This window comes from Schistocerca gregaria, chromosome 2, assembly GCF_023897955.1.
Source record: "Schistocerca gregaria isolate iqSchGreg1 chromosome 2, iqSchGreg1.2, whole genome shotgun sequence".
Lineage (NCBI taxonomy): Eukaryota > Metazoa > Arthropoda > Insecta > Orthoptera > Acrididae > Schistocerca > Schistocerca gregaria.
Genome location: NC_064921.1, coordinates 519,336,019 through 519,350,901, shown reverse-complemented (window position 1 = coordinate 519,350,901; position 14,883 = coordinate 519,336,019). Strand labels below are relative to the sequence as shown.

Below are 14,883 nucleotides of genomic sequence, written 5' to 3'. Positions count from 1 at the left end.
CCGATTAAAATCGACGTTCACACCTGTCTTTCTTCAGGTCGCCAAAGAAGGGAAAATAACGCGGAGAAAGATGTGGGCTGTACGGGGGATATTGCAATGTTCCCCAACCAAATCACTGAGGCGTTACCTTCGGCCGATTGGCAGTATGGGGGCAGGTACTAGTGTGCAACAGGATAATTCCGGGCGTTCTTACTTTGTGGCGTATCGCGCTTTCTGGAAAGAGTCTTCATAGCGTTGCGCATTTATTGTAGTTCCACGCTCCAGGAACTCGACGACAGAAGGCCCCTTCAGCCGAAGAACTAGAGCATCATGACGTTTACCGGGACTTGTGTGAACAGCTTTGAAGTTATTCGTCAAGGAGGATGTGGGGTGTTTTCACTACTGGCTGGCTTTGCCGTTTGCCCTCGGGCAGTCGGACGGAATCGTCCTGTTGCACGATAACGCCCACCCCCACACTGCCTGTAACATCCTCCGTACATTTCAGATCTTTCGCCGTGTGATATTCAAATCTTTGGCGACCTGACGAAAGACATGCCTGGACGGCTGTTTCAGTAGCGTTGTGCTTTCGTCAATAGCCGACCGTTTTCTACGAAATCGGAATTGATGGTCTCGTCTCCCAGTGGGATGAACGGCGTAACGTATGTGGTGATTACTTTCGAATGGAACCATTCCATGGTCCCGTTGAGTGCATGTGATGTGATGAGGTGATTTATTTGCTAGGTGTGCCTGTGAGGTCTGTTTTGAATATTCTGCACCTGTCCAAAAAAATTAAGTTATTGTAGTCTGTAATATTATGCACTTTGTATGTCATAGACATTCTCATAATACAGCACACTAAAAAAAAAAAAAAAAAAAAAAAAAATCTAGACTGTTGTAACACTGCGTCACTGGAACACTCAGCAAAAATCTTTTGGTCTTTTCATATGCACTAGCCCTTAACAGCTGATATACTATATACGATATTTACGCATCTGATGATGGCAGCAGGTGCCGAAACGCGTCGTGCCACTAAATACTGGTAATGAAAGTTTAGAAATTAATTCCTTAATAAATATGAGATTTTTGTCTACCTTCGTTACAAGCAGCAGTTTATAAATGACAGCATACAATGTGTTTTTCACCTGTCCTTCTCTTGCCACTATCGCGTTCTTTTCGTTGTCGCATTCCAGCACTGCAGGAATCTATGCGTTGTTTACTGTCGGATTTTCCGCTCTATTGCAGCAACAGTCGTGCACATGAACTTCTATAGGTGCTTGGGCGTGGTAAATCCGCCCTGAGAACACGTGTGTGTGGTATTAAATTTTATTACGTGCCCCTTGCTGCGCAGCAACGGCGGAAAATCCCCGTTCTTGGTGCTCTCAGCGTCGTTACGCTCAACGAACGCCACAATCACACACTGCACCACGCACAGTTATTTAGAGGGAATCAGATACCACTGCCTCTGCTACTGGCACGTGTCCTGTCGATCTTCCACATTACTAATCATTTTTGAAGTTACATCTGGAACTTCAGCGATGTTGAACTGTTATGCAGCAAGCATTGTAATACAACATTACTAATCACGAACTGTGTACTCGTAGAAAAAATGAATTTTTTAAGTCGAAATCTGCTACCAGACCTGGCTATTCTGAGAGAAATTTGGATATCAGTGTAAGAAAAAACCTCAAAAATATGGCCGATCCCCTCACTACGTCTATGGTACACGATATGAATTGATGTTCGTCGAAAGGACTGAGTAGAGTGGGACAATCTATCGTTGTTAGGAAAAAGCTTACAGCACTTGAATGTCAACAGAAAACTGTATAATTTGCAATATTACGTGCACCACAGAACATTAGTATTGTTCGTGTTTGGTGTTGTCGCCAAGCAGAATAGGGTGTATAAGAAGATTGAACAGCGTCAGATATTGGCTATCACTGTATCACTGTGAAGGACACGGAGATGGCACATACTCGCTTGAGACATCATTATCAGCATCTAGCAAAGTTTGAAAGAGGTCTCACTGTCGGTCTCCATTTGGCCAGCTGGTATGATGTGATATCCAGATTTGTGCGGCAATCGGATGTGACAATGGCTCGATGTTGAACTGCACGGGAAAGTGAGCACAGGTATAATCGTTGTCAAGATTCCCGCTGACAACTTCTGACCACGACAGGGGAGTGTCGCCGCACTGTGTATCAAGCACATAACAACTCCTTCACATCTGTGGCTGCCATCCGAAAACAAGTAATGGACTCTCTGCAACGTTCTGTATCATTCCACACCATTCGTCAGTGACCAGCAGCACATGGACCAGGAAATTATCGTCCCGTGCGCACAAACAGCTGCGTTTGCTGTGTCATCGTGACCTACAAACTGGGAAGCTGATCAATGGCATCACATCGTGATCGGCGATGAATCACAGTTCTGTAGCATCACAATGATCACAGTTTTGTGAAGCACAGAGGAGTTACTCCTGACGTCATGTTGTGGGGAGGAACTGGGTATGACTTCGTGATATGACTAGTAGTGCCTGGGTGAATTCTGACGCCACAGTGATACATCACAGACATCATGCGTCCTCATGTGTTACCTCTCATGCAGCACGACCATGACACCACGGTGGCAATTTTTCAATGGGACAATGCTGGCCCGCCCACGGCCAATGTCTCTATGAACTGTTCCTTGATTCTGAGGTACACTAATGGCCAGCAAGGTCCCCCCTAGATCTCTCAGTAATAGTACATGCCTGGGCACATGTCGATACCATCCCAGTGGCAGTATCCAGGACGTCAAGGACCAGTTACAACAGCTGAAGGCCAGCTTGCCTCAGGAGAGGGTACAACAGCTTTATAAGATTCCTCCCAACGGAATCTGTGCGTGCATCCAGGCCAGAGGAGGTGCAATGTCATTTTAATAAATGGCTTGTAATGTCAGGTACTTCATAAATTTGGCTCGATTTTGTAATCACCTCTTTCATTAGTTAACTGATATATCCATCTAAACATCAGAATTCTCATATATCAACACATTTCAGAAATTTCTTGCTGAACTGTTTATCATCCACATTTTACTTCCATGTTATGGCTACAGCACAACAAACATCATACAGAAAGATATCACAAAACTTGGACTTATATTCAATTTCAACAAAATTATATTTCTCAGAACCACTTCTCTTGTTAAGCAACTGCATTTTATATACTCTCTATTTCAGTTATGATCGGTTATTTTAGTTCCTAATCTCATATACAAATTTCAGGTCTCACTAATTCCATTAGCATCATCTGATTTAATCCAACTACATTTCATTGCCCTTTTTTTACTTTTTTATATACATCTTATAACTTCTTTTTAATTCATCAGCCATTCTGTTCCGCTGATCTTCCACATTTTGTTTACCATCTATGACAGAATTACAATGTTACTGGTACCCCTCATAGTTTTCATTTCTTCTCCCTGAGACTTAATTCACCTATTCTCTTTCCAAATCTCGCTTTGCTTTCCTTCACTGCTTGCTCAATGCACAAATTGAATAGCATCGGATATAGGCTACCACCCTACCTAGCTGCCATCTCAACTTTGCTTCTCTTTCATGTCCCTTGAGTAACATAACTGAAGTCCAGTTGAAGATAACTTATCATTCTTTTTATTCATCCCTGCAACCTTCATAATTTTACACAGTGTGTTCCAGCCAACAGTCTCAGAGTAAAGTGCTTAAAAGTTGGGATTAGTTGTGTCCGGTGGAACAGTGAGGAACCATTTGCAGGATGCTGGGCTGGGATTACAAGTTTTACTTGTCAGCTTCCTCTCACACTTCAAAACACTAAATGTGCATTTGACAGTGCAGCCAAAGACATAGTAACAGGAAGCTTTTTTTAGTGATGAGAATAGACTTTGCCGTAGTTTTAGTGATGGACGTTTATGAAGGTGACAACATTGAGAATGTATCAGCCAGTGACATACTGAGCCAGTTCCAGGCACGTTGGTAGAGAGAGCTAAAACCTCCTCTAAGTGAGCATACCTGGTGTTTTCTGAGGAACCAAAACAAAGTAGGAAAGACTCATGTTCACACCCACCCAGTCAACTGCTGTTCCTTCACTGGAAACATGTGCAGTTACTGTGGCAGTATGGTCATGTACACACTTCTTGCATTACATTGTTTGTTCTTCAAGACTTCCATTATCTATCATGCCAACCATGATCGGCAGATCCATCCCCTTCAAGTTGTGAGGCACATGATGCGAAGGAGTCTGGCCTAGTTTGCATACTGACAATGTGCCTTGAATAGCTGCAACATCAACTGGAAGCAGTGAAGAAAACTGAGTCACAAGATGACATCGGACACCTCTTTGTTTACTCCTACACACAAGTGCAGGTTTGCTTTGCAGCTACAGGTAATTCTATATGAGATACTAAAAATGTTATTCAACACAGTCTGTCCATTGGAATGACACTGCAATTGAAATAATAACATCTATGTAACAAATCAGGAGAAAATCCAACCTGGGATACACATTTACAGTGACTCAAACAAGGTTTCTCCTCTGTAACTTACAAAATAACAAGAGGAAAGAATATTTATCTTGATAAGTAAACATAAGAAACATTATTCCTTATGTGAAGTTCTGAACTTAGTTTATTTACTTATCTTCCAGAAAGATACCACAACAAGTTACAATTTTATAAAATGAAAGATACCGTTCCAGTCACATAGAAGAAGTATTTATGTGAACTGTGTACAAATCAGTTAAAAACAAATGTCTATCCATTTTAGTTAGTGAGCTATAAATGTTCACAGTTTGTGGGGTGGGTGGGTGCGTCATGCTGTATACACTCCTGGAAATTGAAATAAGAACACCATGAATTCATTGTCCCAGGAAGGGGAAATTTTATTGACACATTCCTGGGGTCAGATACATCACATGATCACACTGACAGAACCACAGGCACATAGACACAGGCAACAGAGCATGCACATGTCGGCACTAGTACAGTGTATATCCACCTTTCGCAGCAATGCAGGCTGCTATTCTCCCATGGAGACGATAGTAGAGATGCTGGATGTAGTCCTGTGGAACGGCTTGCCATGCCATTTCCACCTAGCGCCTCAGTTGGACCAGCGTTCGTGCTCGACGTGCAGACCGCGTGAGACGATGCTTCATCCAGTCCCAAACATGCTCAATGGGGGACAGATCCGGAGATCTTGCTGGCCAGGGTAGTTGACTTACACCTTCTAGAGCACGTTGGGTGGCACGGGATACATGCGGACGTGCATTGTACTGTTGGAACAGCAAGTTCCCTTGCCGGTCTAGGAATGGTAGAACGATGGGTTCGATGACGGTTTGGATGTACCGTGCACTATTCAGTGACCCTCGACGATCACCAGAGGTGTACGGCCAGTGTAGGAGATCGCTCCCCACACCATGATGCCGGGTGTTGGCCCTGTGTGCCTCGGTCATATGCAGTCCTGATTGTGGCGCTCACCTGCACGGCGCCAAACACGCATACGACCATCATTGGCACCAAGGCAGAAGCGACTCTCATCGCTGAAGATGACACGTCTCCATTCGTCCCTCCATTCACGCCTGTCGCGACACCACTGGAGGCAGGCTGCACGATGTTGGGGCGTGAGCGGAAGACGGCCTAACGGTGTGCGGGACCGTAGCCCAGCTTCATGGAGACGGTTGCGAATGGTCCTCGCCGATACCCCAGGAGCAACAGTATCCCTAATTTGCTGGGAAGTGGCGGTGCGGTCCCCTACGGCACTGTGTAGAATCCTACGGTCTTGGCGTGCATCCGTGCGTCGCTGCGGTCCGGTCCCAGGTCGACAGGCACGTGCACCTTCCGCCGACCACTGGTGACAACATCGATGTACTGTGGAGGCCTCACGCCCCACGTGTTGAGCAATTCGGCGGTACGTCCACCCGGCCTCCCTCATGCCCACTATACGCCCTCGCTCAAAGTCCGTCAACTGCACACATGGTTCACGTCCACGCTGTCGCGGTATGCTACCAGTGTTTAAGACTGCGATGGAGCTCCGTATGCCACGGCAAACTGGCTGACACTGACGGCGGCGGTGCACAAATGCTGTGCAGCTAGCGCCATCCGACGGCCAACACCGCGGTTCCTGGTGTGTCCGCTGTGCCGTGCGTGTAATCATTGCTTGTACAGCCCTCTCGCAGTGTCCGGAGCAAGTATGGTGGGTCTGACACACCGGAGTCAATGTGTTCTTTTTTCCATTTCCAGGAGTGTATATTTGGGTTTGTTCAGGTGGATGTTTTGGTGGTGGACTCTCGATTTGGATGAGGGTTCAAATGAGTGCCCATTTTCCTGAATGCACAACTCACAACTGACCTGCAGATGCGATGTGAAGTTGCCCGTGTTATGCAGCAACAAGTTTCCACAATGCATTGTGTGAAGTGATGCTTACACTCCTGTATACAAGGCAGCTCAGGCCACACAAAAAAGATGTTCTGTCTGCCACAGATACTGAGAAGGAAAAAAATAAGGCATTTACATCTAACAAGTATGTTGACATATTGCTGATGCTCAGCAAATGCCAATGAAGCAGCCATGGCTTATGCTTTGAGATATATCAGAGGGCTCCATCAGCCATTACATTCTAAGGTGCAGTGGTAACACAAAAAACCAAGCAAGGAGTGAGAGTATGAAAGCCTTTCTTTTAGCTGGAATACACTCTTATCCTCTTGTCATAAGTAGTTCCTACAGTCACTGTTGTCAGTTTTACATCTCTGTTTGCTAATACTGCCACTGTCACAGAAACTGCCAGGGGTATGATTTCAGTCAGAGTGCTACTTTCTCTGAATGTACCATAGATAATTTTACTGTGAACATCTTACAAAATGTTATGTTCCCTGATGAAATGCAGAAAAAGCAATTTATTAATGAAACTCCATTCATGTGTTACCATTATTTCAGTGTGTTCCTCCTCATGTCTGCTACATCTTGTCTCCTGCAATGCTTTGAGATTAGTGTGTGGCACAGGTAAAGGACAGCAGCAGAGAAGCACTGAAGAATAATCTTTTATTCTTTATAGAATTTTTTTCCTGTAATGCAGATAAAACTTACCTCTTTCTTGAATATATTGCTTGGCAGATAGAGATATGTTTTACCCTAAAACAGATGAGGGCAAAGTTACAGCATTAGAGACAAGGGATGGATAACACTTCATGTGTAGCCATCTGGAGCAATATTAAACAAGAATGACATGAAAACAGTGTAGCAAATGAAATTGATTTTCTGGGTAATAGTTGTAGCAGAAATGATGACACTTTAAAGTCATTGGCAAACGATTTCGACAGTTACTCTGTTACAGCAGCAGCCACCATTTCACTTGCTAATAAATATCCAAAAGCAGACACATTCGCTTTACTTCAGCAGACGCTGCTAACTCCAGTGACAGACAATTTCAAAAATACAATCTATGAAGACCATAATGTCCCTAACTCTTTTTTTCTATCAAAATGTTCAAAAGTATTAAAATCAGCTTTATAGTAATACTCCTTAGTTAACTCCGTAATCAGTCAATGGCTATGGGATGTGTATCAGTGTTAGCCCATAATACAAATGATTGATTACAGACCTTTTGCCCTACCTGGAATCTTTTCAAAACATTTTACAAAGTGGAATGGAATAGAGTACTGATCCTTTTTCACAACATAACTTGCTACCTGTGTCTCAATTCGGCTCCTATTAAGTATTATCTACAGATATCTAATCTCTAGATGGAGTCCTGACAAAGCTAAACAACAAAAATATTGCCATGATGTATTCTATGATCCTGGCAAAGACTATAGTCATGTGGATCATAAAATTCTACTTGGGGAAATTAACATAATAAGAGACAAATGGTGTCCCATTTGTGTGGATGGAGTCTTACCTTAATAGCAGAAATCAGAGGGACCACAATGACAAACTGTACCTTGGGAACAAAACCAGCCTCATACTGTGCGAACAATACCTATTGAGAGCCGCAATGTCAGAACTGAGACCATTCTCGGCTCGTGACCTACACAAAAAACATTTTAGTGATTTTAAAACTGTAATGTTGATTGATGACATAAGAATACTAATTAAGAGAAGAAACATAATCATATCAGACACTGTACATTTCAATCTTAACAATATTTGTTGGTAATAATAAAAGAAACTTTTCAGCTAAATTGTGATTTACTCAATTCCAGTAAAAGACAGAAAAATAATATCCATCCAAAATTCCTATCTTGCCTTATTTTTTAGTGTATGATTTTATATTCTTCCGTGATAATCCTCAACAAGTTGTCATCTAACACAAAGTAAAAAATTAAGAATACCTACTAAATCAAAGAAAAACAAAACAATACTTCAGGACATTCTTCTTCCACAAATAATGTTTAAACTGCTCAAAAGAGTTTGGCATCATCCTCGTACTTTGCATCATTTGTGTTTTTTATATTTCATTTATTAATTTTTATTGGAAACATCAACTGTAGGAAACCTGCGTGTACAGCCAGCTGCATAATGAATATGAGTGTAAACCTATAGTCTTGGTGCAGATCAGTAGAATGAATGGGACAATGTGGCTTCTGTCACACTGTTATGTCCACAACACGCCTCAAAGAAAGAGTGTGCACATTGTCACTTTACAGCAAGAATTTTTGTCACCTGGGAACCTGCCCATCAAACTAACAAACATATCTAAATATCATTTTAACTTTCAGCTGTTATGACACAAAAATTTTAGATCTGCTTCATAGTGGTGGTTTGCAGTGAACACCACCAACTCATGCACCCTACCTACAAATTATGTATCATCGATATCTTGGAGAGTATTCTAGAGGACTGCGTGCTGTTATTTTGCAGAAAAACTGGCCAAACATGAGGCTTTCTCCTGGCCGCTATGCATCCATTATAAACTAAAGAAAAAAATGTTCTCTTCACCTATACTAACAGACACAGGATTTGTCTCAACACATGTTGGTTTTGTAGAAATGTGTAGAGACAGCCAGGTAATAATGGCCATTTTGTACATGCCATGCCACAGTTTCAGCAAGGAGTATCTCAGTCATGTTTTCCGCTATTATCATGTACCAACGTTGGAGCCTTACATTGCTATCAATGGTAATTTGAGTGGTATTAAGCTTCAGGCCAAGAATCTCCAGCCTTTTGACCAACTCTACAATCAATATTTCGGTGTCATATTCATCTTTCACAATAATAATGTACGAGTACAGAGCACTAGTCTCGTGAACACTTCCCTACAGTATAAATAGTTTTGGCAGTTTCATAACGATTAAAAAAAGTGTCTAAATAGTGGCATGGCAGCCACGCTGTGTGTTCTGCACAGGGAGAGATGGAGGGCATTTAACTGATTCAGCAGTGTGCGCTCTCTCTCACACACACATCATCACTCCAGCCATTGCCTACCCTGCTTCTTAACACAACACTGTCCATGTGTATTCTGATAAGTCTGGATGTCCATGAAATAGTGTCACTGTCAATAAACACGATTATTTGCAATTATAAACAAATGATTGAAGTTGGTGTGTCTATGAGCTAAATATTGAGTCATCTTGTGTAGTGATGCAGCTCATAGGAGGTACAGTGGAACATAACAAAAAAATCATTTCTAGCTATTACTAAGCATTTTTATTTGAAGGACTGAGCTGCTAGACAGACTGAAACTGAGTTAAAGTGAACACTCTGCTGAAGCCCATTTACTTTTGGTTCAATGAGCTTAAAACATGGTCACTAAAACACTGAAGAGAAAAGGTGTTTCCAACTGTGTTGCTGAGGTTTCCATAATGGAGAGCATTGCAGAAATCTGTGATTATATAATGTGAGATCACTTATAAAATGTATCCGAAATTGCTGAAGCTGCAAGCATCTCAGCTGAATGAATACACAGTATCCTACACATAAAACTAATCACAGAAAAGCTGTGTGTGGCATAATGTTTTGCCACAAACTCCAGGACATTTTTCATCGACTCATAATTATTGACATAAAATGTAACCACCATTAGATAAGAGTTGGAATTGAAGACAAAATAACAACAAAACCTAGTGAGGGTACACCAAAGAAGACACAAACATTTTATCAGTGAGTAAGAGTGTAGCCTGCTTTTTGGGATTACCAAGGAACAAGCCTCATAGATTGCTTGGAAAAAGAGTATAAGCATTACTGTCATCTATAATACCTCATAGCTGAATAATACGAAATAAAAGTTGACTGACAAGTGGCAGGGATTGACGCACAAAGGTGCTAGGACAATGCTCTGTCTCACAACAGCAAAAATGAGCAAACTGTGATTTGAATAGGTTCCTCACCCACCCTATTCTGAAGTGAATTCCAATTATAAAATCTGACTTGATGAGAGAAAATGTGCTTCAAATCAGTACATACACTTCACCATCTTTTGTAGATTTCAACAAAACCTATTTTTCTGCATGAATGAAAAATTAGAAACTTGCTGGACCAACTATATGATTATGGATATATGTGTAGTAGTAATAAATCAGGTTAGTTTTTTTTTCCTTTCCAAAAAAAAATGTTTACATGGATTTTGCTACACTCATTACACAATCTGTTTCAGTTGATTCATTTCATACCTGTGAAGGTAGTTCTTCATAATAAAACCTACAGAAACATTATAAATGGATGAATAAACAGTAGCTTAAATTTTTTAACATTCTCCCAAAGAGAAGTCTACACTAACACCAGTAGCAAAATCCCATCTCTCTGCCTAATGCTACCACACACTGCTACTACTAGGTTTAAGGGTAATATGACTAACAGTTGTTTCAGCTTTGAGTCAATTGAGGAGTCAAAGTCTTTACGGTTTATAAATATAGTAGGAAAGTTCAGGTAGAACATAATTTAGAAGTAAAGTACCCCTCTCACTGAATAATGGAAGCATCAAATCGTAAACAGGCAAATAAAAAAATATGGAAAACTTGTTAGCTTTCAGAATAAATCCATTCTCAAGCTAGACCACAAATATGCACACAATGTACTGTAGTTCAAGAAATGATTTATTCCGAAAACTAGCAACTTTTCCTTCTCTTTTGGGTGCGCCTACCGACAACTCAACACCACTACACTTTCGGTAACTGATAATCTTTACTCCCACATTATTTACTCTTCACAATTTGTGTCTTTTGATCTAATTTTCCAATAATTAGAATCACCATTTGTTTATAAATTGTACCCAGTGGGTAAAAGGCAAATGGCATTCTGCTTATTCCCAAATTGCTGACTGACTACCCACTTACCTTGCTCACTGCTTACCAAAACTTAGCTTTAGCAATTTACTCTCACTGTTATGAGTGCATTTGGAATTTGGCTTCTTCGAGCTTCTGTAGCATATCACATCCCATAAATACATCTTTGGATTCATTCACATCTTACACAGATAATAAATTTGGTCTTTTTAACTTTCATTTAGCTCTGTATTTCTGCTATGACAGATCATTCTAGGGCTGTAAAATAATGACGTACAGTTTATTATTTGAAATCCAAAAGACATACACAACTCAGGAAGTAAGTTAATTGTATGTCTATCAGGCACTGGGTTCCCTAAAGGGGAAAGCACAGTAATCAAACATCATTTTTTCACCTTTGACTGTTACATATTATGCAAGTGGCTCAAAACAACATTAATTGTAGAAAAGGGAAAATTACTCATAAAATAGCTGATCAGTACATACATCCAACTATCAGGAAATCAGTAACAACTGCCTACACACACATTTACAACTCTCAGAGAGGAGAAAGTGATAGACTGGGGTGAGCTGAATACGAGGGGCACATCACTCAAACCCCACACTGAGAGCAATAGCAGGTAATTTTAGATAACTGCCACTAGATATTCTAAAAGAACGTAGCTGACCAAATGATGAACTCAAATATATTCCGACACACCAATGTCACTGTATTCTATGTCAGACATGGTCGAGAGTTACACTCCCACTGTGCACTCACTTTCCACAAAAGAATGTGTCTGGCTAGCACGTCAGCTTTCCAAGTCACCTTGCTGCTTCAAAAAGATGTCTTAATGATATGGCTCTAAGATGAAGACTGTGGTAAATGATAAACAGCAGAAGACATTTGCACTAAAGATAATCATCAATAAATGTATTAGCAAGTTTTTATTCTTCTACTAATGCAACAAATTTCTCTCTTGGTTGAACTGATACAGCAGGTAATGATAATGCCAGGACCAGAACCAAGTATGTTATTTATTAGACATAACACTATGTACAGGCAATTAACACTGGGAAATGAAGCCTGTAAGTTTACACGTGTTTGGATTTAACTATAAACAACAATGGTTTATTATATAGCCAAACACTCAGAATAATGCAGATAAATATCTATTAAATCTGGTTGCCAACTGGTCTTAATACAGTTCATAACAAAGCAAAGTTTGCACATCCAAAAATTCAAATATATTTTATGGAAAACTTGTGGAAACATGTCCCCTCCATCAATCATTGCCATTGTTGAGGTGGCTTGTGTGCCTTGGCAATAAAGATAACCGTCCCACAGATGCACCACAATGGAGGGGTATCTATTGAGAGGACAAAGCAACATGGGGTTCTTGATGAGGGGTAGATGCCTTTTCAGTAGTTGCAGGGGCAACTGTCTGGATGAGTGACTGATCTGGCCTTTCAACATAAACAAAAATGGCCTTGCTGTACTGGAATTGCGAATGGTAGAAAGCAAGCAGAAGCTACAACTGAAGGCATGCAGCTCTATTGTACGGCATCATCTGGGGTAAAATATTCTGGAAGTAACACATTCCTCCACTTTGATCTCTAGGCGGGGATGAATCGGGACGACGACGTCATAGGAGAAACAAACTGGCATTCTACAGGTCAGAGTACAGAATGTTATACTCCTTTAATTGGGCAGGTAGGTGAGAAAATTTAAAAAAAGGGAAAGGGGCAGGTTAAAGTTATATATAGTGGGAATTTATTAAATCTGGTGGCAGGAAGAACAGGACTTTTGGTGTGGTGAATATAGGGTTATAAAAACAAAGTCAAACATGGGTAACACAGAAGTTGGTTTAATAATGAGTCAGAAAATAGGAATCCATGTAACCTACAATTAACAGCACAGAGAACACTGTACCATAGCCAAGATACACACATAAGCCAAACCCACCACAGTAGTACAAGTTTATCGTGGGTTATGGATCAACAACATATAACTGAAGGATTAAGTTGATTTGTTGTCATGCACCTAAAAAAATTAAAATTGTTTCTAAACTTTTGAATGTGTTTTTCAAGAGAAAAAGAGGAAGGGGGTGAGGGAGGGAGGAGCATGTTGTCCCAGTACTGCTACCTGGCTGCTCAGTCAGGGTGGACAGTGTGGTTATTTTAGTTCATTAATTCTTTTGAAGAACATTGTCAGGAAGGTTAATGGTCATTTCAGTTTTCTTTAGACTACAAACATAATAAACAGTTTAATACCTTTAACTACTGTACCATATTATTAGGTGATCGCAACAGATGTATGTCTCACACCCTCTAGGGTGTGCCCGACACCATGCCTAAGGGTCAGTAATAATATGATGGTTGTTAAAAAAATCTGATATAGAAGTAAGGTAGACCATTTCAAGACAATTATTCAGCTTTTGCTAACCGACCAGTTCCTAAAAATAGCCATGCCTATTCTGAAATAATGCTTAGATTTGTACATTAAATACATGATACCAATATCACACAACTGATCACGTGATTACAATAATCCAGAACAATATGAGAGCTAAGTTGTGTAGTGAGCATCCTTGCATATTTGTAGTTTATGAACAATAAACGTACATAGTATGCAACAAGATACTCGGAAGCTTAGTCATTATTTAATATACATTTTCTGAAGATTCAATTTTTATGATGAAAAGTGTGTGAAATATGTAGCATGAACATAAACATTACAGTAAGTTATGTTGCAGATCAGACTTACCACAACCTTTATTTGCAATTCACATTCACTTGCTTCACCATCAACCATATTATTACTTCTCAAACTAACTTACACTTTGTGCTACACTATGGATCAGATTTCAAGAAGTCAGGATACCAAATTTTTCAACTTTGACACACACCCACAGAGAGAGAGAGAGAGAGAGAGAGAGAGAGAGAGAGAGAGAGAGAGAGAGAGAGAGACTATCACTGGTAACACACAACCCTCTTGTAAACTGCTTTTCAATATCTAATTTCCACGATTAATGAATTATACTAACACCTGCATACTATATGCAGACATTACTCCAAAACTGAACAGTGCTGTACATATTCCTGCACTGTAAGTAATGAAGAAACATTGCATCCTGTATGTGCTTAAAACTTAACAGTAACAAGTCAAACATTTCACTTACTTAATGCATGCTACAGGGCCATCTGAAAGGAGATGGGGAATTACTAACAGAAACTGTATCAGGCCTAACCAAATTTTTGTGACCCCCCCAAACTTCCATAGTAAATGAACACAATATCCTCAAACTGGTTAAATTTTACTTACAGCAGAGGCAGTGTCATGTGCTACATTGGAAACGACAGTTGAGTGCTTGGAATTATGTGATGTTCATATTAACACAAATGTCTTGTTACAGAAATGTTCACTTTATGAGGATAATTAACTGAGAATGTAAGGGTATAAACAAGATCCAGTCAACTACAGAGCAGGAACAGCATTTATTATTAGCTTCATGACTGCTTGTTGCCAACACCAGCACACTGCCACCACTTCTGTAAATAAACTTTCCCTTCCAGATTTTCCCATCAAACCAATGCTGCTGACTCATTGTGAACAAATCACAAAGCAGTGTTTACATATCATAATTATTAAACATGGCACAAAAAGTGAACATAAGCCTCAAACTACACAAGACCACAC

The 14,883-nt window shown here is 40.4% G+C and overlaps 1 protein-coding gene across 3 annotated transcripts in view; it reads left to right on the top strand.

The window, feature by feature from the left end:
- The window catches only part of LOC126329703 (phospholipid-transporting ATPase IF-like), a 613,381-nt gene that overhangs the window by 280,626 nt on the left and 317,872 nt on the right, over positions 1-14,883 (top strand). The gene's annotated exons all lie outside the window — the stretch shown is intronic.